At 45.6% G+C, this 6,000-nt stretch overlaps 1 long non-coding RNA gene across 1 annotated transcript in view; it reads right to left on the bottom strand.

Moving 5' to 3' along the window:
• Positions 1 to 3,599: 3,599 nt before the first annotated feature.
• LOC143793474 (uncharacterized) overlaps positions 3,600 to 6,000 on the bottom strand; it is a 65,590-nt gene continuing 63,189 nt past the window's right edge. The window contains exons 2-3 of the long non-coding RNA XR_013220132.1: positions 4,016 to 4,151; positions 3,600 to 3,661 (exon numbers count right to left, since the gene is read on the bottom strand). This is a non-coding gene — a long non-coding RNA (uncharacterized LOC143793474). The remainder of the gene's footprint in view (positions 3,662 to 4,015; positions 4,152 to 6,000) is intronic.

Below are 6,000 nucleotides of genomic sequence, written 5' to 3'. Positions count from 1 at the left end.
CCCGGGCTACAACACCGCTCGTTGCTGTCCGGAAGTGCTGGCTGCACAGAGCCAAACACCTCGCCAATGTGTCAGTGGGGTCCAGCACCGCCAGCTGTTCCCCTGCTGTGTAGCCGGCAACGTGTCCTGCGACCGCCACGCAGACACAACACACCCAAAGCTGCCGCCAGTGCAGGCTTCGGCCTACACTCCCCTCCCCCTGCTCCTGCTCCTCCTCCTTCTCCTGCTGTCCCTGGGCTCTAACACACCGCCAGTTGGGGCCCAGATGTGCTAGCTGCACAGAGAAAAACACCAGCCAATGTGTCAGTGGGGTTCAGCACCGCCAGCTGTTCCCCTGCTGTGCAGCCGGCATCGTGTCCTGCAAAAGCCACGCAGACACTTGCTCTTGTACCTTCTGCTCCCCATCCTGGTTCCAGTACCGTCAGCTGGTTCCGGGCAGAGCCTTTGGCTTAGGTGCCTCCCTTTGGTATCCGAGTTCCACCAACGTCAGGTGGTCCTTGGTAGTGCTTTCAGGCACGGGTACCTCCTGCTTAGTAACCGGGTTCCAGTAACGTCAGCTGGTCCTCGGTAGTTCCATTGGCTCTTGGACCTTCGGCTACCCATCCGGGTTCCAGCACCGTCAGCTGGTTCTCGGCAGTGTCTTTTGCTCTTGTACCTTCTGCTCCCCATCCTGGTTCCAGTACCGTCAGCTGGTTCCGGGCAGAGCCTTTGGCTTAGGTGCCTCCCTCTGGGTATCTGAGTTCCACCAACGTCAGGTGGTCCTTGGTAGTGCTTTCAGCACGGGTACCTCCTGCTTAGTAACCGGGTTCCAGTAACGTCAGCTGGTCCTCGGTCGTTCCATTGGCTCTTGGACCTTCGGGTAGCCATCTGAGCTCCAGTTCCATCAGCTGGTTCTCGGCATTCTCTCAGCCTTCTTGTACCTTCTGCTGCATTTCCAAGTTCAAGAGACTAAACACGATGACCCGGAAGACCACCCCTAAGATGACGACGACACCAGAGACGACAACCACCGTGATGACGACGACCCTGGAGACGATGACCCTGAAGACCACCCCGATGACGACGACCCCGGAGACGACCCCGATGACGACGACCCCGGAGACGACGACCCTGGAGACGACGACGACCTGGAAGACCGAGAAGCAGAAGAACAAGAGGCTGCAGAACAAAGAGCAGAAGGACATTAAGCATAACACAAAATATCAGAGCAAAAAATATTATGTAAATTATAAGCAGAAGAAGACTAAGCAGTGTATGGGGGTGAGTCCGTTCCTCCTCGTGGTGCCCCTGGATAAAGCCTGATGCTGCAGGCCAAACTGAACGCGGACAAATGTAACTGTTTTGTGACAGGCAGAACGGAAGGTGTAATCTTCAAACTTTTATAGATAACAACTACGGGAATGCCTGTCACAAATAAGAATATGATGAAGAAGTAGAATATGATGAAGATAATAGTAAAATAAAAAGAATATGAACAATGTAACCCAAAAAATAATAGGTAGAAGATGAAGAAGAAGATGAAGAAGGTGAAGAAGTTGATGTCAAAGAAGCTGATGATGAGGATAATGAAGAAGAAAGCGTGGGAGAAGTAAAAAAGAAGGTGAAGGGCGTGGAAGTAGTGAAACATCAATATCTGACATAAAAAAAAAAAATAACATAGTCAAATTCTTTCTAACGCCGAACGTCATAAAAAAAAAAAAAAAATCCTGCTATTCTATTAGATTGGGCTAAACCTCTGTGCCTTTAATGTCTCCGCCACGTCCCCCAATACATCCTACATTATTCTTAGTTGTTTTCCTTCATGTAGAATGAACCTACAAGTGTATAAAGGGTTTATTTTAATTCCGATATTTTCGTCCCATTGACTTGCATTGGGATCGGGTATCGGTATCGGATTGGATTCCGATACTGTGACGGTATCGGCCGATACTTTCCGATTCCGATACTTTCCGATATCGGAAAGTATCGCTCAACACTAGTCATGGTATGATGGTATTTATCCCATGTATGTGGTATTATTCAGTCACTATGTGGTGGTAATATGTAGTCTGATCACACTGTGTCGGTTTGTGATCCCTGTATGTGGTATTATTTGATCACTATGTGGTGGTAATATGTGGTCTCATCATGGTGTGTTGCTATTTGTTCCATCTATGTGGTATTATTCAGTCACTAAGTGGTGGTAATATGTGGTCTGGTCACGGTGTGGCAGTATCTGTATCTTGTATGAGGTATTATTCGGTCCCTCTGTGGTGGTAGTAAGTGATCTCTTCATGATGTATGTGGTATGGTGACTGTACAGTGTGGTGGTATTTGTTCCTTGTATGTGGTATTATTTGGCACTATATGGTGGTAATATGTGGTCTGGTTATGGTGTGGTGGTATTTGTCCCTTGTATGTCGTATTATTTGACCACTATGTGGTGGTAATATGTGGTCTGGTTATGGTGTGGTGGTATTTGTCCCTTGTATGTCGTATTATTTGACCACTATGTGGTGGTAATATGTGGTCTGGTTATGGTGTGGTGGTATTTGTCCCTTGTATGTCGTATTATTCGACCACCATGTGGTGGTAATATGTGGTCTGGTTATGGTGTGGTGTTATTTGTTCCTTGTATGTCGTATTATTCGACCACTATGTGGTGGTAATATGTGGTCTGGTTATGGTGTGGTGGTATTTGTCCCTTGTATGTCGTATTATTTGACCACTATGTGGTTGTAATATGTGGTCTGGTTATGGTGTGGTGGTATTTGTCCCTTGTATGTCGTATTATTTGACCACTATGTGGTGGTAATATGTGGTCTGGTTATGGTGTGGTGGTATTTGTCCCTTGTATGTCGTATTATTTGACCACTATGTGGTGGTAATATGTGGTCTGGTTATGGTGTGGTGGTATTTGTCCCTTGTATGTCGTATTATTCGACCACTATGTGGTGGTAATATGTGGTCTGGTTATGGTGTGGTGGTATTTGTCCCTTGTATGTCGTATTATTCGACCACTATGTGGTGGTAATATGTGGTCTGGTTATGGTGTGGTGGTATTTGTCCCTTGTATGTCGTATTATTTGACCACTATGTGGTGGTAATATGTGGTCTGGTTATGGTGTGGTGGTATTTGTCCCTTGTATGTCGTATTATTTGACCACTATGTGGTGGTAATATGTGGTCTGGTTATGGTGTGGTGGTATTTGTCCCTTGTATGTCGTATTATTTGACCACTATGTGGTGGTAATATGTGGTCTGGTTATGGTGTGGTGGTATTTGTCCCTTGTATGTCGTATTATTCGACCACTATGTGGTGGTAATATGTGGTCTGGTTATGGTGTGGTGGTATTTGTCCCTTGTATGTCGTATTATTCGACCACTATGTGGTGGTAATATGTGGTCTGGTTATGGTGTGGCGGTATTTGTCCCATATATGTGGTATTACTCGGTGGTAATACAGTATATTACTATATTGCCCTGAGATCTATGGAAATGTCAGAGTTCGATTTTGTACGTTGTTGTTTGGTTCTTATTCTTACTGTAACAAATGGAAAAAAGAAGTCAGATGGAAAATTCACCTTTCTCCTTAGTCGCCAATAATTCTGTACCGAGAGATTCTCCTGAGGCAGAACCGCGCTGTGACTTCTTACATGTCCAGGATGCTTCACCTTGTGGACTGACGACACCAGAGATGTCCAATGAGAAAATGAATCATCAGAATTACAAGATATCTGATAATTCTGCACACAGTACAGTCGTGACTCATTTACGTTCCTGATTGGGGCTCTAGCGATCACTGATCAGCTACTTGGGTTCAAATCCCACCCAGGACGACATCTGCAAGGAGTTTGTATGTTCTCCCTGTGTTTGTGTGGGTTTCCCCTGGGTTCCCCGGTTTCCTCCCACATTCTAAAGACATACTGATAGGGAATTTAGATTGTGAGCCCCATCGGGGACAGCGCTGATAATGTGTGCAACCTGTAAAGCGCTGCGGAATATGTTAGCGCTATATAAAAAAAAAGGTTATTACTTGTTTGCTGATTGTGGATGTCTAACGCTCCTCGCTGACACATCTGTAATAGGTGACTGTGTGCACACGCCACCATTGTTCTCGGCAGAATGTCTTGTTGTATAGGAAGATGTGCTGCCAATAATGATGATTTCACCTAACAAATGAGGGATTTTCTCATTAATGGGGTGATCATCGGCTCGTTTACAGTAGGTTAGGATAAAAATGCAGTGTAAGCAGAGGTTAATTCACAATGGCCTGAGATCACCTCATCTGATGACACTGGGTAGGGAGGGGGCTCCATTCTGCATTGAGGTGCAAAAGAGCCTCCTTCAGACCAGTGTGTGCTGCACTATGGTAATGGCCCCCCACAGTCAGCCCCTCCATGATGAGGTTGTAATTATCTCATGAATGCACAAGTGGAGCACACATAACAATGTGACCTGGCATTTACATCAGTCTCCTCTCCTCAGGACCGTACCCCTCCAATGTACCAGATACTGAAGCAACCGACGAACTAAACGACAATCCATGATTTTCACAATCTGAAACTCAACATTTCCATCGACAATGACGGGAGATGGTGGTAGCGGTGATGGTACTGAAGATGTGATGTATGTTTTGAGGAGAGATTGATTAAATACATTATGGATCCTGAAGGTGGACAGTAAAGCAAGGCGAAATGCTACGGGATTGACGACAGCTACGATCTTATAAGGACCGATGAATCTGGGACCCAGATTCCTAGATGGAACTTTCAACTTAATGTTCCTAGAGGACAGACACACCAAGTCACCAACACACAGGTCCGGACCCACCAAACACCTCTGATTAGCCACACTCTTACGCCTCTGTCACACTTCCGTCTTTGTATCCCCGTCGAGATACGTCGTTTTTTGAGAAAACAGGATCCTGCATTTTCTCATAGACTTGTATTAGCGACGTATCGCGACGGATGGACACACGTTTCGTCCATCGTTGACTGGATCCTGCGGAATTTGACGGACCATCTTTTGGAAAAAAATGTTCAAAGGAACGTTTTTTGTCTGCAGTGGAAAAACGTTCCCCGATGCCTCCTGCGGCATACGTCGTTCCACAGAATGGGAGCCTATGAACACTGGATCCTGTGCACACTGTGAAACGCAGAAATCCAGTGACGGATGCAGTTTTTCCATCTGAGCATGCATAAAGCAAATTCCAGTCCGGGGAAAAGTGTCTTTCTCTCTCTCTCTCCTCCCCAGACATTTATACCTGAAAATTCAGCCCGTCATTCATGCAACGCATCCGTCAGAACACTGGATGCCTTGCACACGTTTTCAACTATTTGTGCAACGTCCGTCGATACGTCGGTTCACTGCACTCTGACGCAGGACGACCGACAGAAGTGTGAAAGAAGCCTTATATTTGGATCCCATCTTCCTCAAATTATTAGAAACCTCCGGCTATACGGATGTAATAGAAGGTGAAAACCATTCTTCCTCCGGTAATCCAGAAGAACGATTCTTATTAAATGAGCTGAACTGAGGATGGAACCCGTACTCCCGGAAAAATGGGGACTTACCAGTAGATTAATGACAACGATTATTTCCTGTGAATTTGGCTAGCGGTAAATAGGTAACCCAATCCTCCTGATTCTCAGACACAGGACACCGGAGGTACATCTCCAGATTCTGGTTAACCCATTCAGTCTGCCCGTTATACTGCATGTGAAATGCAGAAGAAAATGACGGATGGATCCCCATACGGGTGCAAAATGTCCTCCAAAACTGGGAGACAAACTGCACCCCCGATCAGAAACAATATCGGTCGGGATCCCATGTCATTTTACAATTTCACTGATGAAAATTTGCACTAAGAACCTGGCGTTCGGTAACGCTGGTAATGCAATAAAATGAGACATTTTACTGAATCTGTCCACCACCAGCAAAATTAATAAAGAACAAACACTGGACACAGCAATTGATAGATATCCAATTATATAGGTCAACGTGTCTATTAATTTACAG

The sequence above is a fragment of the Ranitomeya variabilis genome, chromosome 1, assembly GCF_051348905.1.
Source record: "Ranitomeya variabilis isolate aRanVar5 chromosome 1, aRanVar5.hap1, whole genome shotgun sequence".
In the NCBI taxonomy this organism is placed as follows: domain Eukaryota; kingdom Metazoa; phylum Chordata; class Amphibia; order Anura; family Dendrobatidae; genus Ranitomeya; species Ranitomeya variabilis.
Note: the sequence above shows the minus strand (reverse complement) of the source record. Positions and strands in the feature narration are given on the sequence as shown.